Below are 22,853 nucleotides of genomic sequence, written 5' to 3' on the forward strand. Positions count from 1 at the left end.
CAAGGTCTGAGGGCAGAAAGGTGCTGTAAAGAGAGACTAGAAACACCAAAGTAAAAACACATATTAAAAAAATAATATATATATGTAAAAAAAAAGTAAAAAAAATACATCAAATACATATTCAAGTTTCTGAAAGGTTTCAATCACTCTAAAATTGCACGTGATGGCTTTTAGACTCCCCAAAATGCTTTCATCTAAGAGCAGAAAAAAAGTGTAGTTTTAAAAGCATTGTTGGGGCATGTCTAATAGATTTGTCTAACTCTCTCTGTCTTGATACATGCAACACAGTTGATTGTATTCTCCTTAGCACAGATCTTGAAACTGTAAATGCATTTTTGAAGTAAATAGTCATGATAATTGCTTAATGAAGTATCACACACCAGCAGTTTTGAATACAAAAAAAAAAGTTCAAAACTACTGTGTGGTGTCTCTTTTTACTAGAAATGGGCTTTTACTTTTAAACTTCTGTTATATTTGGAGACAAGCAATCCCACCGAAAATGATACCACTACTAATAAGGAACATACTATCTTTCATGTGTCTGTTTTTTTTCATGTTTAAGGTTTCTTTGTTATTATCTCAGTAGCAAGACTCTCCACAGTCTAAGGCAGAAAATCAAAATATGCCTTAAAGCAATAATCTTTTAATAAGTATCAAATGTCTTTCAATGAGATAAAAGAATTCTCTAGCATGTTTATACACACATATCCCCCCCCCACACACACACTTCACTATTAATCTTATTTTACACCTTTTCAACAATATTTTTGGGAATATTTTTTTAACCAAGACTAAACCCTTCTAACAAATCTTAGATAACTGAATTTTTAAATGCTACTAAATATTTTGTTAAAATTGTTTTTTCCAGTTTTGGGCCTCCTTGTCCTGAGGGCTTTGGGAGGTGGGACCATCTCCTGTGGTCTCAGGTGTTTCCATTGGCCAAAACAGGGGTGTTACTCCAAACTTCTTTAAGACACCAACTTGAGGAATTAGGTCTTTTTGCACTGATTTTTCAGGAGTGCAGGATTCACACAGCCAAAATGAGAGGAGATGCTGGGAGCCTGCATAACTCTGCTAATGGACACAAAGGGACACTGGGCCTCATCACGCAGGCCCAGACTTGTCCCACACAACTTTAGTCCTTATCCCAGGAAGTGCAGCTGGAAGGTTAGTGAGCTGAGGTGTCTTCTCGAGGCAGCAAGGATACATGGGCAAGATTCCCAAAATTAGACTGGGGAAATGCCCTGACAGTCTCCTGCCAAGGAGGACAGGGATGAGTGGCATCAGTGTTAATCTGCAGGGGGAAGCGGAGGAGGTCTGGATGCCACTGATGAGAGGCACAGGTTCCTTTGCTAATCAGCAGAAAGAATATTGCATGCTCTTACTTCTCATCCAGCCTTAGAGTTTGACTTAATCTGTTGAGAGAATAACAATGTTTATATTTTTATTTATATCTATCTGTGTCTGAGGTCAAATTGCAATGCAGACTCCTTGGTCCCACCTCTTCCCTGTGGCTGTGGCATGTGGAGGGCAGTGCTCCCTGTGTGCTGCTGGAGGGCTCATGCTTTGTGCTCAGTCTCTCCTCCTCGAGGTGAGAACCTGAAGTATTTTCACCCCACAGAAAGTAACTGTGAAGGAGAGGAGGTGCTGCACTGCAGAGTGCAGAGGTTCTGTGTTCTCCAGTAACTTAAACAGGGCCTTGAGTGAACTAGGAAAAAGTTGGGGTTTTTGTAGAATGGTGCCTCTTGCACCTCACCTTCAGTGACAGCAAGCTGCAAGTTGCCTACATGCCACAGGTTAAGTTGTCAGAGTTGTTCTCTTCCCTAATGCTTCTTATGACAAATACTCCTAATTGCTTCTTCCTTTCATACTTTTCCGTGCCTCCTGGCTAAGACATCCGTCTGTAGCCTTTACGGTTTGTCTTTCAAAGCTTGGCCTCAGTTGTGTCTATCTGTGTTTTCTGTTTCTTTCTAGCTCGAGCATCCCCTCCCCGTCTCCCCATCCCTCAGTGCCTGCAGAGCAATGCGTGGGCACCTGCCAGCTGCTGCAGAGACCGAGCTCTTCCCACCTTTCCCGACAGCTGAGCGGAATGTTGTCCTGTGCTGTCTACACCTCGTGCATAAAGATGCACAACTTCCCTCTCTCTGAACAACCCAAAGCACGCCTGCCACATTGAATGGGAAAACAGAAATGCCCTCACCAGCTACTGAGGGGAAAATGCAGTGAAAGGGAAAAAGAAAATGAAACCAAACGTGGTTTGTGTCTTTTACGGAGGTGGGTCCAAATTTTATACCTCCTGAGCCAGACCTTCCTAACGTGTATGGTGGTGCTAATTTGAGTTGCGAACTCATGATTACTTATTTAAGAAATCTATGTACCAGTGTTGCAAGAAGGAGACTTTGAAAGCCTTTTAAGTATCTTTCTCATTAATTTACTTAATCCTCTGATCTTGCCTTCTTTTAAGTTGTTTATTTTTAAAAGAAAGACAAAAATGAGCTGGAAAGCTTTGTTACTAAAAGAGAAGTTTTTAAAACTGTATGGGATACAAAGTAATTAAGAGAATATAAATATAGGTGCAAACAGTACACAAACACATGGATTTGGTGTGCTGGGAGAGATTCCACCACTGGCTTTAAAGGGAAGCAGTGGACAGGGTAGCAGAGTACAGGTAGCAGACCTCTGCCTCAGACAAAGTAAAACTTTGCTTCCAATGTTTACTTTCATTTTTCAGTATTTTTAAATGCTATAAGACATAAAAATAAAAGTTTTTTTGTAGCATAGAAGGTGGAACCTAATTCCATATCTGATGAGAAGTTCAAAATTTTCACATTATTTTTCATTCTGAGCAGTTTTATGGCCATTTTCAAAAGTGCCCTGATATTTCATATTGATGCACTTCAGGGTGCTCTGCTTGGGATGTGTAAGGAGATTTCCTTTTCAGAAAATAAGTTGCTCAGCCGTCTCTCCAAAGCAGGTCCCTCCACTGTGCTCAACACCCCCAAAAAAAACCACCAGAGGCACCCAAATCCATTCTTTTCTTGTAAAGATTTTACTCAGCTAACTAGGACAGGGCAGGCCTGAATTTTGGATGAAAGAAAACTTACAGAGCAGGGAAGTTGTTCCCCAAGGACTATATCCTCAGTGATACTATGAGCCAGCAACCCCCGTAGCTTTCAGCATCTCTCATGATCAGACTGGATGTCTTTTGCCCGAGGCTGAAAATCTCTTCCTCTCTAAAACCAAAGAGATGTTGGCTGTGAGTTATGATTAGTAATAGAGTCCATTTGTGGTGAGGTGGGGGGAAGGGGAGATGATGGACCCAGAATCATAAGACTTTATATGCTCGGCTTATTTCCAAACAACCACAGATGACTGCCCTGGTCTGGGTAGTTCATTGATTAAGGATAAAAACAAGGAGAGAGCACAGGCAGAACAAACAAACAAATTATATGTAAGTAGTTTGCACTCTTTATAAATGGCATAATTGAAATACAGCATGTTGAAGGATAAACTCAGGGAGTTACACTGACTGAAAGGCCTCCTGGAAGAAAGATCAAAATTGCTGGGTCAGGAAAACAACCCCGAGCAAGAACATTGGCAAAACAAAGTGGGAAGATATCCAAGTGCCTGCCCAGAGCATCAGCACCCAACTCCACTCACCCACTGAGGAAGAGGATGACAGCAGGGTGGTGCTGACAAGGGTGTCAGATACTCCTCTGAGATCAACACTCACCAGCATGTCCGGGTGAGCTGCTGAATGAAAATGTTCCAAATTTGGAGGCCCCGAGAGGGGGTAAGTTGTGTTTGGCCATGCTCTAATTGCATCCTTGCATTACTATGCAATTAATTGCTGCCGTGGTCTGCTTGAGAGGAGGGAGTGTGCCAGCTCCATTCCTGGGCAGCCCCAGAGGCTGGAGGAGCTCATGGCTCTCGCTCCAGGGGGTGACCTACTCGAATGGCTCTGCAGCTCTCCTGCCAGCCCTGCTGGCAATGCTGGTCTTCCCAGGATGATGTGCTTTCCTCCTGCAGTGTAGTTCTCTTAGCAGGCATTAGAAGTTTCAGAAATTGCATAGAAAATGTAGGGCAGGGAGAATACATAGATTTTTACTGATTTCATGTATCTTAGGAAAGAGATGACTGCAGAAAAAATGCGAGTGCAGTTTTCCACAGCATTTTGTATTGCTGTTTTCAGTGCATACCTCAAAAGGAGGCAGTGTCTTGCAGAAAATAAAAATCATTCCCCTACAGAGGGGAAAAGAAGAATAATTTTGCTTTTGCTTAACAGATCACTGTAGTTCTGATGTCAAGGATAGCATAGAAAAAGCACAAATTCCTGAATGCAAGGAAAAGAAGTGTTTAACCCCCAAATTGGGATGTGCTCCTCATTTGTAACCTTGGTGGGGTTTCCAGATGAAGAACAGACATACAAACCAGGCTTACCCTCTTAGTTTTTACCCAGATGTGCTCTGGCAGAGGCTGCTTGCTCCTCTGGGCTGGCCAAAGGCTGTCTACCACTCACAGGCTTTGGAAAAACTGTCGTGTGCTGCAGCTGCTCCCCAGGAGACTGGGAGGATGGCCAGGAATAAAAGGAATCTCCTGCAAGAATCCAGGAGCCAGCCTACACCTGAAACCTCAGGAAAACTCAGGGAAAAATCCCTGGTACTGCTGCCAGAGTTAAACCAGGCAAGCAAAGGACTGACTATTTAATATAGGGGCTCATGGGGAGCTTCTCTTCTGCCTCCATCTTCTGCTCCCACCCTTTGTGCCCCAACCTCCATGATACCATTTGATCACTGAGGCCAACACTGGCAAAAACTAGGAGGGTAAGCCTGGTTTGTATGTCTGTTCTTCATCTGGAAACCCCACCAAGGGCAAAAGGAGCTCAAGGTTCCTGTACCTTGGAGCTCCTCTGTCCTGGGCACCTGGCAGCTGGTGCCAATTCATGCTGCAGGCAAATGGTCTATGAATCACAGAATCATGGAATCATTTAGGTTGGAAAAGACCTTTAAGATCATTGAGTCCAACCATGAAGAACATGTATGGCGTGATTCCACTTGTTCATTTCTTCCTCTCTTTAGCAGAACCTGCTTTGGGTTTACGAGCAGTAAGGAGGTGCAGGAGGAAGACAAGCAGATGGGTGGGGGACATGTCAGGTCTGCCTTTGTGGGTTTCAATATTTGTTTTATTTTAAATATAGACATTTGCATAAACATAATGCTATGCTCAAAAAACCAACTGTGTAGTGTCACCTCGGTGTATATGACTAGACACAAAAAAACCCAAGGTTCCCTGGTTACACTGGGTGGGACCAGCTGGCACTCAATCCCCTCATGTGAACCTAAAAATACTCATAGGTCAGGGCCATGAAAGAAAAGAACCTTTTTCCCAGTCAAGCTTTTTGTCAAGAAGTAGAGGAAAAAAGGTTTTTTTATTCTAGTGGTTGAATTACTGCACAGAGAAAGTCCCCACAGTGAAGAATTTTCATGATTGTTCCAGGCTGAGGCACCAGTTCAGTCCTCTGGGAAGATGCTGGCCTCAGTGGGATTTTAGTAGGGATTTCTGTCACCTGCAACAAGTAAACTAAGTCCTGCAAGTTGAACATCTTAGACAGTTATCACCCACAACCTACCTGAGAACTGAAGGTCTTGCTACAGCTTGGCAAAGTTATCTCAAGTGTGAAATGATGAGGAAAAGTGTGTCTGATCTATTTTAACCATTTTCTTTGGGGACCCTTTGGTTAGCTATTTTTCCTGCTGCATTTTCACCCAGTTGCATAAATGAGCCAGGCACATGTTTAAGTTTGATCCATTTATCCATTTTATAATATCTAAGTCCCCCATGCAGATGATGAACAGCCTGGGCTGGCCTGCTGTTCTGCCTCATCAACCCTTTTGGAGCACAACCTGTGCAAGGGATATGAGGTGGGGTGGAGTCCGTTTTGCCAGGGGAATTATTATCTTAGGGTTTGCTTTATGGAAAAGAAAGGAGGAGAATGAGAAGGGACTGGATGTTCTCTTCACCCTTCCCCACCCCACCCACTGCTGGTGGGCTTTGTGCCTCCTTCTACACCACATGTGACTCAGCCCCAGCAAACTCCAGAAGCTGGAGTCCTTTGACCAACGTGATCCTTTCTCTTTTGTACCTTCTCCAGAAGACACACACACATCCCAGCCAGTGACTGTGTCTCCAGAAGGGCTGAGCTGGGCACGTCTCCAGAGGCAAGGCCAAGTTACTCTTGGGACGGAAGGCAATAAAGGCTAAATAGTGTTTACCTTATGTTTCTCATTCACAGCCTGCTTTAAATCATTTGTAACAGGGCCGGGGGGGGGGGGGGGGGGGAAGGGGGACGATATTGGGATTGTGTGCAGTCCGAATGCCAAGAAGTGCTTTCCCCTTCCCTGGAGATGAGCTCTGCAGAGCCTTGCAGGGTGTGATCTCTTATTTGGTAATGTGAACACAAGGAGCAGAAGCACAAGCAACCAGCACAGCAATAGCATTAGATCAGAGGATTTGGACTTTGCTGTGCTCCCACACCCAAGTCACACACAAAAATACGCGAGCATACATTTGCAGATGTGCATGTGCATGTGCTCACAAAGGCTGTTTTGGTTGGAAAAAAAGGGGGGAAATTACTGTTTCTATCAAATAATACACTTTTCAGGAAAGCTGCAGTTTGCTGTGAGCACCAGGGCCACTAGATCAAACTTACTGTGGGAGCCTGTGTGAGGTCTCTGCTTTGGACTCTCTTTTTTTGCAGTAGTGAAAAGAAAGTAGGCACCCCACTCACAAGGAGGGCATCAAAGTACACCACTTGCATAAGGACTTGTTCAAAAATAACCCACAGGCTAAGATCCAAACTATTACTTTGCACAACTAGATTTGCCCACTTGACTTTCTTTTGTACATGTGTCCATGACAGTATCCTACAGAATAAATAGGTGGCACCTTCTCTGCCACACTTTGGAACCCATTTGTTTAAAGGTTAATGCATAAACCCCCAAAAAAGATGGCAAATTCAGCATAAAAACCAAAATTAAATCACCTTCAGGAACTTGCCAGTTTGACCATTTAGGAGTCTGCATAGGTATTGATTTGAGGCAAATATTCTAAAGTTTGCATTACCCTTTGAAAAGTGCTAATGTAGTTCTTGTCACTTTAAATTAACTTTAGATGAGAGGGACTGACAGAAACATGAAGATGTGTGAACTATATTTGACTGATATTCTGTCAAATATTGCATGGGGTTATGATCCACAACTTTTCCCATCTGCTGCTCAAACCTGAATCCTTGAATGCACAATGGATTAATTACCATATTTTGTTCTGATTTCACTTAGTAATATAAAAGACTGTGAATGTTAAATGTACCCTTACCTGCCTTCTTTTTCTAAGGGTAAGGTATAGAGGAAGGGAGGCAGGGTGTTCTTTAGCAATTTTTTACACCCACATAGAATGATTCCTAAGCACACCTCTTCTCAAATAATTAGATTCCCAGAAGTTAACCGGAGTAACACAGCACTCAGAATTTCATTCACTCCTTTCCTTGGGAGACTTTCTTCCCCCTCAGTAATAAAAGCAGCGAGTGCTGATGTAGCACATTCCATCCGCTGCGCTTTACAAGCAGCAGTATAATTACACCCGGCTCTGCCATTTGGTATCTCGCAGAAGGATACGGCCTGGAGCACCAGAGGTCAGCGCTTTCCACTGATGTTGTGTTTCCTAGAAGGCCTGACATTGATTCCCCAGTACCACCTGCGCATCCCAACAACTCAGACTGACGCTCGGTAGCCAGCCTGCCCCTTTCTGCAGCTGGACACCCAGAAAGCAGGATGTCTTAAATTAAAGGCTGCTTTGAAAATAGGGGCTGTAGTAACTTGCCAAAACCCCCCAGTGTTTCAGCAAAAAAACTCAGAAGGCTTTAGTAAAAACTCTTTTTTCTCCTAACCTCCTCCTTTCCTACCAGTACTATTTGGATGAGATATCTTGACTTTCAGCTGAAGGAATTAATGTCCACTTTTGTTGATGTACCAAATAAGTAAACTCCGGTAATAGCTAGTTCCCTCATTTCACAGAGTCCTTAACATAGGTATCTCTTGAGTATTTTTTCTTTAAGAGGACACTGTGCATTGCAGTGACATCCTGGGTTATATTCTGACACTGCACTGCTTAACAGATAGGAAACATTTCTATGTGTGTCAGGTTGACTCTAACATTCCTGTGTCAGTGAGAGAGTGTGGTTATCCAGAAATAAGCAAACTCAACGATGGTGTGAAAGGCAGATTGAACATATGAGGTCAGAGAGACTTGTAAAATGGAGAATCAAACCTGTTTTTTATTACAGTGAAGTCCCTTCTGGAAGAACTTAATAATATTACACTTGGGAGTAATTGTGAACCCAGTCCTGTCTTTTATATGTTTTGTCAGGTTTTGGAGATTTAAGAATAACATTGCCCGTCTCCAATACTAGAATATTACATATATTCTTCAGACATATCCATAGCCAATCCTCTGTACCTTTTTATTTTCCAGTACTTTTAAAATGTCATTATTCTTTCTTCATTCCTTTTCTTGTGAAATCTCCAAGCCTTGATTTGGGTACTCTTTGGTAATCAAAGAGTGGAATGGTAATGGAAAGAAACTTGGAGCAAAGGTGGAGCTCAGAAAGGGAAGGTTCTACATAGGAAATATTTCTGTTTTGTTTGGGAGGAGTTCTGCTATGAAGGTGCATGCTTGTCCTTCACATCCACTTAGCTTTAATCCTGAAGGGTGAAGAGGATGATATTATGTGAACCCAAGGAGGGGGAAAAAAGGGCTCTTGAGATACTCTTGGACTATATTAACAAGTTCTCACTCTTTGGGTGGAAGTTAATCCTCAGACTGAGTGCATTCCCATCCTCTTGCAATAGCAAGTAGGTAAATGCCTACCAATATTGTCAAGCCCGGGGCTTGTATCTACAGGACAGTTAAAGGACTCAATAACCTTTCAAACTGTGCTAGGAAGCACTTGGCTGATGGTTCCACCCAACACCAACAAATGCCCAGGTGGCATTTTTGGAAAATACTCATCATTAAACTCACCCTGCTTCTGTTAAGTCAATCCCACTGCAAGCTGCTGCCTTAAACTCTACTGGAGGGTCAAAGGAGAAACCTTCTGTTTTAGTGCCACTTTTCAACTCCTCTTCATCTAGCAAGCATCTGGCCCAGTTTAATAATCTTTGTTCTGAGTGGTGTAAGGTCATTAGCAAAACCTTTATAGGGACAATGGTTGCAGCACTGGACCTCAATTTAGGGAACCTATTCCAAAAGGAAAAGGTATGATGTTTCTTGCAAGTGACATAAAGATTAATGAGGGATAGACAAATGCCCTTGCTCCAAAGTCAGCAAAAAATAGAAGGTTCTGTTTAAACTTTTCAAAATGAATTACAGTCAGGTGCTGACTATCAAGAAACAAAATGAAATCTGAGTTGAAGAGTCTGGAATAATTCTCTGGGTCTTTCCCCAAGCCTGTCACTCTTTTCTATGGATTTGAATATTAAGGGATAACGGAGTCTGCAAATTTACACATCCTGAGCTTGTGACTCAAAAAAACCATTTGGGAACTGCAAAGGTTGTCGGATATTTAGAAAATACTGGCATTTCAAACTGATTTTTGGATTAAAAGAGGAAAACTTTTTGGATTTTTACACCTTTTTTCAGAGAGTCCAGATTTAACTCTAGGAGCTGGTAGAAGAAAGGATGAAAGCATCTTTATGCATATGATGATGGCTAATTATTGGAAGTTACAAAGATTTTTATTTTAGCAAGGCAGTTAAAGTTCCATTTGAATTGCTTAGGCAAGATAATTTAATATTCACGTTTGTCTTGCAAAACTACAGATTGTGTCTGTGTGAGTGCTAGAAATGTGTTGTGGAAAGGGGTCAGAACAATTTCAGAAATGTATAGTGGGACAAGTCAGAGGCAGGTGAGAATGAAAACCAAGTAATGATCCATTACCGCTTCCTATTTTTGAAGCAAACCACCAGAGCACTGTATACCAGCTCTTTGATATGTTCCAGAATATGTTCTACTGGCCTTTTTTATTTAATTTCATTTTAAACTAATTTTATAGTGTTTATAAAGGTACAAAGCCCTGGTGTTATTCACAATGTACACTGCTAGCAAGTTTCAAGTGATTAGATCTCTTCTTTGAGGTGGAGTTAACATGTATCTGCCAAGAGATATGGTCAAGTGCTGTACTGTTTGCAAAATGCATTTTTAGCTGTTCTTACTTTGCAAAATATTTTGTTAGTGTCATATTTTCAAATGAACAATTGCTTTCCTTAAAAAAAGGCAAAAAGCCAACGTTGTTGAATGCCACTTTCAAAATACAAGTTATCATGGGAAACAAAAATTACTATCACTTTAGTAAGCTCTTAGGCAGAAACCAGTGACCCAGACAGCTCAAGACCACACAGGCAAGTTTATGCACAGAGAGCAAAACCAATAAATGCTCCCACAAATGACTTTGGAGAGAATTCTGGACATTTCTTTCCTTCCCTTCCCCTCTTTCCTCACCAAAGCAGTGTGCATCCTGACAAAAGAGAAACCACAGAATGTGCAGAATGTCAACAAGATCCTGGAATCTGACTTCCACTAGTTTTACTGGGCTTGGAGTCGGGTACTTGCTGCCCAGAACACCAGACAATAGGTTCATTCCTTCTCCTGAAGAAGTACAAAATGAGGCATTTCCTCCACATGTTCCCCTGGCCCATGGCAGGATATGCAGAGCATGTGGCAATCACAACTCACTGCTGCTCACCCACAGCAGTGCTCATACTGACCCACTGTGTACTGGCTACACTCACTGCATGCTCATTTAAACTTCACAGTCATGTGAACATTCATTAAACCAATTGGGGACAGGTGGTTTTTGCATTGGAAACATGTGAAAACATGTGTTTTCTATGTTGTTTTTTTATATGAAGGCTTGCGTCCAAAAACCTAATTATTTTTATTTAAGTATTACATCACTCTCGCTAGCACGAGCAGAGTGCCAGCACCTGCTCTTTGCTGTACTCTCTAATGTTTTCTGTGTCCTCACCTATCTTCCAAAATGAAGGGGGATCATTCTCACCCTGAAGGAATTTACTGAATCGTCTCCATCTGTGCTGCAGCAGAGACAAAAACCAGTGCAATCAGTTCTTTGGCTACTGATGTTGACTGAAGTAACTCATGCTCCTGTACTCAAAGTATTCATCTTAATCCCCTAAAGACATCCAAGAAGGAGCTGCTACACATGAACAGTCACAGACATTTTGGTACCTTTCAACAGGGCTTTCTCCAGATGACCTAATGGTCCCTCTTCTTTTAAAAAATCTGATACTAGAAATGCTGATTTTTGTCAATATCTTGTGGAATGAAAAATCTTAGAGGTAAAAAAAGATACATTAAGTATTCTCCTGGTTTTCTGCAGCCACATTATTATTTGGAAAATCTCTCATATGAGGTCAGAAGACAAGGAGGAATTTCTGATCTTATTCCTGCAATACCTGCCAGAAAGCCCCAGAATCGATGAAAAAGGAAGGGCAGTACTACATGAAGGACTACTCATGCAAACTGATTTATAACTTGTAGAAAGACCCACCCAACCCCCCAGTTTCCATTCTTCCTTCTCTGAACATCATCACCTCTACCATCATTCTGCTCTTCTACCTGCAGCTGCTCTTCAGTGTGCACCAGGCTTCCCTCCTGTACCAGCCCTCATTGCCATGTCCCATGCTCTGCCTTGTTCCAGCAGCTCTTGCACTCATGCTGGCAGCTGCTCTGCCCCTGAGCTCCCTTGCACTCATGTCTTCAGTTTTTCTGTCCTCCTTCTGTGTCTTGTTCTTGAGGGATTTCATCTGTGTTTGATTTCAGCTACCGTCTTAGATTTCCTGATTCCTCTTTCCGGCATGATTTGTTTCCTTCTACCCCAGTTAAAATCTCATCATTTCTTTGGGATATTTCTTTATGGTGTCAAATAAATAAGTTGGATTTGATCTGGACTGCTCTCTCTTAATACCCTACATCCAAGTTATCTTTGTTGGCACTTTCTGCAGAACTTCTTTGAGATACTCTTCTCCCAACCAATTTGTTTGTTGAAGCTCTTCTCATCTGATTACAAGACCCCTTTCTCTGGTCTAACTCTGTATCTCCTCTCATACTTATTCTGAATGGTGCCCATTTTTCATCACAGGGATCCCATTAATTTTCTTTTTGCCTTCCTCCATCACCTTATCTATTGTAGCAAGAAGCAGCAGTTTGTTTCTGCCTTCAGTGCCCTTCAAGGTTTCTTCCCTCTCCATCCATTCCGTGTTGTTCATTTCCTCAACAGTTGCTCTTGTTCCAACTGGTCTGAGATGTCCATGTCCATAGCTGTCCTTTCATGCCAGCTGTCTTTTCACCCACATTTCTTGAGAAGCTCTCTGCACACATTTGCAATGCTGCTGACTTTTCAAAATCCCCCTCAGTTCTCCTTTGACTGGATGACCACTGAAAACTCAACTGCACTTTGACTGTCCTGTTGGCAGTCTCTTTCCCTGCACTTCCACATTTCTCTGTATCTATCTCTTGACCCTGAATGTTGAACTTTTTCCTTTATTTTTATTCTGTTTGTGCAGAGCCTTTTGCTGTGGGCTCCTAGTCCATGACTCCTAGAGGATATGTCAGTGCTCTCAAGTAAGAGGGAACATGAATACTGCAACGAAGCCAAAACTCTTGGAAATCTTTGTGATTCAGGGTGTTCAGAATCTGAACCTAGCTCCAGCCACAAATTTTGCACTTGGCCTGCGACTCTGTGTAAAACTCATATTGGAACATCCTTGAAATTAAGGGGTGGTGTTGGAATCTGCATCCAAATTTCACAGCTGTAGGTCACCTCTCAAACACGGGTATTTGGAAGGCAGTGAGGATTGTGCTGTAAGCAGCTACATCGGCGATGAGATATTGTTGCTGCTTTTTGCCGTCTGTGTTTTTGAAATGCTCGCTACAAGGACAGCTGTGAGGCAGATGCCGTTCTGAGTTCAGATGTGGAATGTTACAGGGTCACTCTGCTTACCTTATCATAAAAGAGCACGCGTTTTTGTGCTCTTCATGTACTGGAAAACAAGTCCATGACAAATACTGTATTGTGTGAGAGGGCTGGGGGTGGGGGAGAAGAAGGGAAGGGTATCTTGTCCTTAGGGGCTGCTGGTGCTAGGCACCACAGAAGAAAGCCCTGCTTGTCAGCCACGCTTAGGGATACAGGGCCCAGCATGTGCCACCTGCAGCAGCTTAAGGATGGCTCCCTGGCTGAGGAGCTGTGCTCCACTGGCTGGGGTTTCTTGCCTGCCACTCAGAGCCAGGAGGAGTGGTGGAGCTAGACTACTGCAGGAGGGGAATCTGGGAGGTACACAGCCTGACAACATGGGGTGAGGAATTCTCAGATGCTTTTAAAGGATTTCTGCAAGAGGCTGAATATAGTGTGGTTCCTAGCCTTTGGTCTGTACTCTGTGCTTACAAAAAATGATATATCTTGAATAGGTGAAGGGGGATAGTTGTGTTTCAGGATGTTGATGCTGGTGTCACCAGCTGGGCAAAGTGAGAGTTTGAATCTGGAAACTGGTTCTTGAGTATAGAAGGAGTAGAAGGTGCTCAGAGGTAGGATAAAAACTGTCAGAAAGGAGCTGAGGCTCAGTGTGCATGATGGGGGATGCAATGATGGAAAGCAAGTTTGAAGCCTAAGGCAGGAGGTGAACAAGGATATGTGGGCTGGAAGATGGGAACTCCTGTGGGGATGGGGTCTGCCTGCAGGGGAGATGGGCTGCAGGATAGGGGTGTGAGCGATGGCTGACATGGTGAAGAAAAGCTTCTAGCAGGGCCAAAGGTAGGTCAGGGAGAGGGGGAGAGAGGCAGAAAATGAGGAGAGGTAAAAAAGCCAGAAAGGGGGAATGCAGGAATGTTTCTCCATCTGGCTCCTTTCTACACAGTGAATAAGCTTTCAAGCCTGTGTCTTTCTTCCCAGTGTCCCTGTGTCTCGGAAAATTGGGTTGAGCTATGCGAAGGAGGATAAGAGAGCGAGGATGGAAGAAGTCTTACAGCATTGGAATCCCACCAACTTGTCTGGGCAGCTGTTACTGCTGATTATGTATGCTGTACTCATGCATGCTACATTTCCCATGTTAGCTGCATGGTTTGGAGCCTGCCTTTGCAGACAAAGGTTTTGGGCTGTGTTCTTCCAACTTACTGGCCTGTGCAGTTTGTTACAGGAACAGCTACAGATTCCAAGGCACATGATAAACACTGAAAAGGGAGACTCATACCTGATTGCCTGTCTGCCTAATGTATCTGTCTACCTTTGTGTTCCTATAGTTTCCTTCATGGTAGGGTCTTAGTACCAGTGTAAGTTGAACGTACCTGGCACAGGGGACAGTATGGAAACATTGCCCACTGCCATATTTTATACACAGTTGCCAAAACAAATACAGGGTTGTATCCTGATGCTATTAAATGCACAGAACTCCTATTTGGACTCAATGGGAGTTGTGCATAAAAAAATCAATGGAAAGATTTGACCCCTTTCAAGTGGAGCAGTCCATGGTACAAATTGCATTGTCTTTGTTGAGCACAGAAAATAAACCCCACATTTTTTCCTGGCTGTCCCTTTTTGCTAGCATGCCCTTTGAAATGTGCTTTTCCACCCCACTGTATCTAACTAGCATCATGAGACAGTTTTCAATAAAGGTGCAGTGAAACCATCCAGGATGGGGATGCCTGATTGGCCTTTTAAACACACTTATAAATATTATTGCTGATTATTCACATGTGAGCTCTTTGCATGGCATAATTTAAACTAGATTATAAAAATTTAGAAATAAAATAGAGGTGTTATTAAACATGTGGGGGTATCACTGTTATACCCACAGGTAAAAATCACTGTCTGAAATCACCTCAGAGGGATGCAGACTGAAAGAAACTGCTAGTTTTGCTGGTGGTTTAGAGGATGTTCTATTGCTGAGCTACTAAATAAATCCCCTTTTGCCCTGCACTGCCTCCAGCAAGCCCTTAGCCTTCCCCACTCTGCCTTCCCCACACTGTTTCTCTATTTTTCCTCATAATCTCAGCCCTGATTCTCTTTTTCCCATTCTTCTGGATGTTGAAGTCACGACCTTCGTGGTTTATAGGCCACAAGAGACTGAGCTAAATGTGTTAGCACAGAGTCAAAACAAGTAATAGCTGGCCAATTAAATTAATAATCCATATTGTTACAATGTTTAACCACGGCTGTTTCCTCAGTGGTCTGTTTAAATCACAGCCAAGTCCTGACCTATTAAAATGAATAACTGAAATTATGAGAAACTCCATTTAATAAACACAGCAAGGAATGCAACACAATCGGTATGAAATACTTATTACCACATTTAAGCAGCAGCTAGTTGAGATTTAAGATTGGATTAATGAAGGGGTTTTAATTTCTGGCTAAGGGTAGAAAGCTTAAAATCTGGAACATTTCCTCAATTTCCTGGTATGGCTTTGCAATGGGCAAGATGTGAGATGGGAGCGCACAATTCGATTCATGCTTTCCCCTTGCAGATCTCTCTCCAGACACGTTCGATGCCGAAGGAGATCAAAGCAAGCAGGCTCCAGACAAGTGGCTCAAGTGGCTTGAAAAAAACTCTGGGGAATAAGGGCTGGAGCACTAGACATGAGCCTTTGGATTTTAAAATGAGCACTCCTGCCAACCACCATCCTATAGAGAGCAATGTTAATGGAAGGCTGGTACATTCCCAGTGACAACGGCTCGTGTGCACGCATTTTTTTGCAGTATGTCTCAGGGCTAGAGGAGGGGAGAAAAAAGCCCTTCTCTCTGAAATTTGTCAGACAAAATCTCAAGCTGGGAGCAAACCCTTATTGTTTCAAGTGGCCCAAGTATTGTTTTTCTTAAGTGCAGAACCACCAAGGTTTTGCTATTTTTATTCACACTGCACATTCATCTTCAGGGTTTCCCCACTTAACACAACAGCAAATGTTCTTCTTTGATAGAAACTAAAATGTTGCCAGGGTTGAAAAATAGTCTACCATGCCCAAGCTTAAATGGGGATATTGTTTTCCTTTTATTTTCTAATTCTTCTGATGTAGTAACACTGATCAGGTTAATAACATGCAAATCCTGGCACAATGGAGCTGTCTGGAGGTACCATGTCAAGGGGCCATGTAATAATTGCTCTGGGCTGCACAGACACTTGGAGCATCATCTCTGTGACAATGGATCCTTCTCACCATTTCCACTGTAATGGTTCCACACCATAAACCACACCCTGGGCTGCATCAAAATAAACATGGCCAGCAGGTCGTGGGAGGTGATTCTGCCCCTCTACTCTGCTCTCATGAGACTCCACCTGGATTGCTGCATCCACCTCTGGGGCCCTTAGCAGAAGAAGGACGAGCCCTGGAGTTAATGGAGTGAGTTCAGAGGAGGCCACAAAGATGATCAGAGGACTGGAACACCTCTCCTATGAAGACAGGCTGAAACAGTTAGAGGTGTTCAGTCTGGAGAAGAGAAGGCTCTGGGGAGACGTTAGAGCACCTTCCAGTACCTAAAGGGGCTGCAAGAGAGCTGGAGAGGGACTTTTTTACAAGTGTATGTAGTGATAGGACAAGGGGGAGTGGGTTCAAACTGAAAAAGGGTAAGTTTAGCTTATATATTAGGAAGGAATTCTCTACTGTGAGGGTGGTGAGCCACTAGCAGAGTTTGCCTGTCTGGGAAGTCGTGGGTGCCCCATCCCTGAGAGTGTTCAAGGCCAGGTTGGACGAGTCTTTGAGCAGCCTGGTCCAGTGGAAGGTGTCTGTGCCCATGGCAGGGGGTTGGAACCAGATGGTCTTTAAGGCCCTTTCCAGCTCAAACAATTCTTTGATTCATCAGGAAGGCACTGATGCATTAAACTACTGCCTTAATTTGCCTAAATACCGACTGCTGCCATTGCCTCCAAGGATCTCATTTTCAGCATATGCAGTGATGATACCAGAAATCATACATATTTTCTCCTCACCTCACTCCTTTGATTCTTAATTAATAGACCCAGACTGAGAGCTGTAGAGGCAGAAAGATATTGAAAAGCTATAGGCAGCAGGGCCATAGATGCAGCAAAGTCTTCCATGCTCTTCTATAACACATTTGAGCCCAAAGCTGGCAGGACCCATGACTTGGGGTAGTACAGCTGCAATACCCATTTTGCCTGATGGATAAGACTGGCCATCAAAACACTTTGCCACTTATGATGGAGGCTGACAGCCTCCATCAACAGAGCTTTCATTTGCACAAGGTGGTAGACAAGCTTTTCACCATGTTCTCAGCATATGCTTGTCCCATACATTGCACTGGTCAGCTGAGGGATTTTTCCTGACTGCTATTTCCCAGTTCTAACCAGTTGAAGACATCTGTGGAGCAGCATCAGACTTCAGAGACTGAGTGAAGTCTGGTTGCCAGGCCTGCTGAGCCTCTGCAATGCACAGCAGCCAAGAGGACAAGCCTGGCAGTCACTAGAGAGCCAATGGCAAAGACAGGTCAGAACCCCAAATTTCTATGTGCTTTCTCTTTTTCTCAGATTTCTGTTGGGAAATATATTCACATGAATGTATTAACTTGGGATATTCCCAATGGAATATGAACTGGATCTTCTGGGGTTTTTTAGCTAGCTTATAGTGTTGTAAATGTCTTTACTTCTCTGCATTGTCAATGAAAGTAGTTTTGTTTCCCCATGTGTTTTTTTGTGTAAGGACATAAGAAATTAAAGGAATGTCTCTGGGCCTGAGGGAATGAACTCCCTCCTTCATGAGAAAGCTACACCTTAGGCACTTCCCTGCTGCCTTTTGTAAACATCCTTGTGCATGCGAGTGCTGCTGTGCTCACACACAACTTACACAGCATACAGGGCACGCAGCAGTGCTGCATCTCCAGGAATATGCAGCAAGTTGTTTATGGCCTGAACTGTATGAAAAGACAAGTGTGAATGGATGTGTCGTGGCTCAGATAGGTCTTCAGAGTCCCATGCTCATGCCCTGTTCCACAGGGGACAGCCCTGCCACCAGAAGTGAACTTTGGCTCAGGAAGTTGCACCACGGTGCATCCGGGCCAGCTGCCTGTCGGAGAGAGAAGGGGCAGCAAGCTTTTAGCTAGAGGCTGGCACAGACGAGCCCTGCTGCCCCGATATCCACTTGGCTTGCAGGAATCCTATCAAAATCTGCCAGCCATTATATTTTCCTGGACTAGGAACTAAAATCACGGTTCTTTGTGCTATCTTGCTGTACTTCCATTGGTTTATTCTGTGTCTTTCTAAGCCTTTAGGCTTCATTTCACTTTGTTGTCTCTTACTGTTCTTTCCACGGTTTCCTTCAAGGCTCCCTCCAGAAAGAAGAAGGGCAAAACCATCTGAGAGGTTAAAAAAGAACAATTCTTGGACCTTGTGTTGCCTACACTTGTAGCAAAACAGAAAGCCCTTTATGTTGCCTATGTACCCCATACATAAATTTTAATCTGGGTTTATGTACTTGTTCTCATCTTAGCCTTCCCCCAGCAGGCCACCATCTCTCCTTGTGCCCCTCTGCCTCTATGTCTCAGCTGACTGTCCCTTTCCCAGTTTCACATGGAATGAGATGAGGCAAAATGAACAATTTAAATGTTATGACCTTGTTTGGTGACCTTGCTCCAGTTGGCGTGGGTGCCAGAGGGGTCCCACTGGCATTTTAGGTACTGTGGGTGTTTGTCCTGTACCCCTTGGTTCTACCCAGGCAGTTCCTGCAACCCCTCACAAATATGATTGATGTCCCAGGCAGATGAAGGGACTTTCCCAAGACTTTGTGATGGGCACAGCAGCCTGGGACCTCCCTCATCTCAGAGTCCCTTCCCCAGTCCTGCGAACCGTGATCTCTCCCAGCATGCTTCAAAATCGCAGAGCTCTAGGGAATGGAAAAATTATATATAGGGCAGATTTCCTGGAAGCCATAAATTGATGGTTTTATTTAGAAGAATTTTAGCAGAATTGCCATGAGAAATGAGAATCTACTGGGCCACTTTGCAGGGAAATACGTGTGAAATTTCCCAGAGCAAAGCCCCTGTCCAAGTGAGGGTAGTTTTTCTCGGCTTCCCTCTGCTGCTCACACCAAGGATCTTCCATTAGAGCCTGCTGTTCTGCACAGCAACATGAGCACCCCTGTGCAGAAGCTGCTGGGGTCCTGAACATGGTATTTGAGAAATCTCGTCTCCATAGGGTTGCGGGATATGATGACTAAAATATCTGTGGTGTCTGGAATGAAGTCTCCTAACTCTGGCCAGCCCAAGGGAGTCAGCAGTGGGAAGGATGCCTTGCAGAATCGCTCCGAGCAGGGAGGGAGCCTGAGAACTCTGCCTGGCTGCATTGGCTCTGTGCGAGCTGACCCGGGGAAGAGCTGCTCTGAAGTTTGATGAAGACAATGACTGGGTGATAAGTTCTTTGGTGATTAGTAGACATTAGCAGAAAGGCAAAATCAGGTCTCATGCTTCAGTCCCAAATCATTTTTCTAAGGTGATAAAAAAAGCACCTGGGTTTGGCCAGTGTTGGCTCCCAAGCCACTATGGTGCAACACAGCATTCCGGTGGAGGACCAGTCATGTGGCAACCTGAATTTATGCTGTGTTCCCTATCATCCTTCAATGGTTTTCCCTCATCTTTAGCCTGAAATTTCTAAGGAAGAAAAGTTTACCTGATTCAATTTGGATATGTTTCAGAGCCCTCACTAGGAACTCGTTGTCCTGGTTTGCTTGTTGCAAACAAGCTTAATGGAAACATAAAAGGAAGGTCAGAGCAAAATAAAAAAAAAAAAGAAAAACTGTAAAAAGTAATGAAAAAAAAATCTGACCCACATAATTTAAATATAAATATTGTTATTTAATTCCACCATTCTCTTTTGGAGTGTGATAGCATAGATGTTATTTTTTTAAGGAAGCAATATGACATCCCATTTAATTTCCTCTGAAACAAGACAATCTGGCTTACCAAATATAGCCTGACAAAGAAAAATAGAAATTTCCTGATCAAAGATCCAAGAGTGCAGTGCTCCACCTTAAATCCCTCCCACCTATTAGGTCCCCCTTTAGACAAGACAGAGAAACAAATTTCTCACACATCAATGATGCCTCCATAATCAATTTCAAATAGCCCCTTGCATAGGGATGCAAATCTTAGCTTTCTCTTAATAAAGCCTTTTAGAAGATGGATGTACTGATCTGATATTATTAAACGAAAAGTGGTCTCTTTTTAATCTAGAGATGCAGGGGCGTTAGTAACAGAGTGAATCAAAGGCCTGGTCTCTTTCTCTTCCTAATTATCAATAGTGTTTTATAATCTTATTAATATTGATACACAGTATACTGAAGATCTGTTAACGTATAATGTATGTGGAGGATAATTAACGAGATCCGAGTCAGATCAATCGCCTATTTGACAGAAAACGGTGTGTGGCTTATAAATTATACATATGCTAGGTATGGCTAGAAATGTTTAAAGTTTCAGTCCAATCCTTCCAGTACAGCACTGGGAAAACTGATGAACTTAAAGGCACAGTCCCTTGCCTGTTAGGTTTATACTGTACACTCAGAGGAATAACTCTTATTTAAAAATCAAAGAGTTCCATTAACTGCCAAGATCTCAAAGCAGCACAGAAAACACACCTTCTCCTTGTGAAGTGCAGCTAAACAAAAGGCAAAATCTTGTAAGAAAAAGGATGATTAATAAAAGTGAGGTAATTTTCCTTTTGATTTCTGAGAGGGGGTAGCATGCAGGATGTTCCAAATGACAGAAATGATCCCACATCTTCACACTGGCCTTTAACAAGGTTAGACTTGCTAGTGCAGTAAATACAATTAATAATCCCAATTAATATTGCATGTTTTGGTAGGTTTGAGAGCATGAAAGCTTTCCACAGATTACTCTTCACTCCCCAAAGCAGACGCGGCGTGATGAGACGAAGGGATGGAAATGTGGAAATAAAACTTTCCTTTTTTGTTGTTGCAGAGCTCCTGATAAGCATGGGGCTGAGATGAAAGGAGATGTCAGGTTTAACAAAAATAACATATTATTATTATTAATAATTTACCTCAGGGGTATGACCCAGTGCAATAATGACTGCTTGAGGCTGTGAAACTTCACCAACATTTTGAAAATGGCTCAGACTTGCTCAGCTTTTCCACAGCGGACCTTGGGGCACGTTCAGCTGTTGTGTGGGGAGAAATTATTCCCAAGGTAGAGAGGCTGCATCAGTCCCTTGTGCTTCATGCAGGAAGGCTTGAATCAGATTAAATTGGCAGAAATTCAGCTTTCTCTGGAGTCAAACTTCTACTTATGTCAGTGGGAGTTTTGCTTGAGAAAAAATACAGGCAGTGCCATGCCAGATCATGCTTGAGACAGGATATACTTCATCAAGTGACCTCTCTTACAGGAACCAGCACCCAATGCTGTGGAGAAAGATGTAAGATGGGGCTGCACTCATCCTTGGTGTGGATAAATTCCCTCCTAGAATGTCCCAGATTATGCCCACCACTGGAAAATGCAGGGAGCACGGAGTTCGTGGCTGCACTCATCTTGGTTGCTTTCAACAACACATACCTCACAAACCTGCCTCACAAGAAATTTTTCAATAGGTATCTTTGGGTCAGGACCTTGTTTCACCTTACATCTGAAAGCAAATTGTTCATTCACAAAGACTGACTTCAGTGGTTTTCTGTTTGGTTGGTTGGTTGGCTTGTTTTGTTTTCTTTTTTTTTTCCCCCATGAACCACTATATAAACTGTATGCCTGTTAAAATACCCCACAATTTTAAAGCAAGCCAAGTACTCTTAGTGGCACTCATGACAACATGACAGGCACCAAACCTGTTCCTAAACACAGCCTTTTTTGAAGTTAGAGATTCAAATCCACCCAATTTACCCCTGGAAGCTGAATGATCCTCAACAGCATTACCCCAAAACGAGTTTGCAGAAGCTGACAGTTCATTTGTAATTAAGCCTTTAACATATGACTATGTGTGACCTTGTGTTTGTTGCAACAGAAGCCCTGATGGGCAGAGAGGAGCCCCAAGCTGGCTACCAGTGGCAATATCCGACACCGCAGAACTGCCTGATGGAGACTCTTAGGATTAGCAAAACTTTTCCTGAGTCATCCTTTGTACAGCCCTTGTGGGGCCATCTCAATCAAAGCGCCCAGCCCGCCTGTGGTGTGGTGAGTAGAAAAGACTTGCCTTGTTAAGGTAAGTGGGGGAAAATTGTTCTGTGCTTTGCCAGGTGAAGCGTTAAGTACAGGATCCATCTCAGGGAAGGGCAGGAAAGGCTTTCTAGATTACAAAGGCCATTACTTAATAGCCATGCTGTCCCTTGAGCCAAGGTTTAAAGTAAATTATTTAAATTATAATATTATGCCCTTTCCCCCGAGAGGTTCATAGGGCTGCACTAGCATGAATGAGTGAATGCTCACAGCCTCCAGATGAGGCAGCCGTGGCATTCAGGAGCTCAGGTCTGAGTGCTCAAAATGGCCATAATCTCAGAAAAAAGTGGACCCCAAACCAAAAGCAGCAACAGTTTTGGTACAAGAGAATTCCTCACAGTCTCTCAAGATGAGTCAGTAGCTAAATCAGGTAAAACTGCTCTGGTCTCCTGACTCCCCAGCTCTGTGTTTGAACCATTAGACTCATGCTTCCTTTTGTCCATTAGTGGCTTCATTTCTGTCTCACAGCATTAATTCAGGTTATGTTGCTTGCAGTGTTCCATATAAATGAGCTTAAGACCACACAGGTTCACAGGAATCAGTGCGGTCAGGAAATGCTATTTTC

Source organism: Aphelocoma coerulescens, chromosome 6, assembly GCF_041296385.1.
Source record: "Aphelocoma coerulescens isolate FSJ_1873_10779 chromosome 6, UR_Acoe_1.0, whole genome shotgun sequence".
Classification (NCBI taxonomy): Eukaryota; Metazoa; Chordata; class Aves; order Passeriformes; family Corvidae; genus Aphelocoma; species Aphelocoma coerulescens.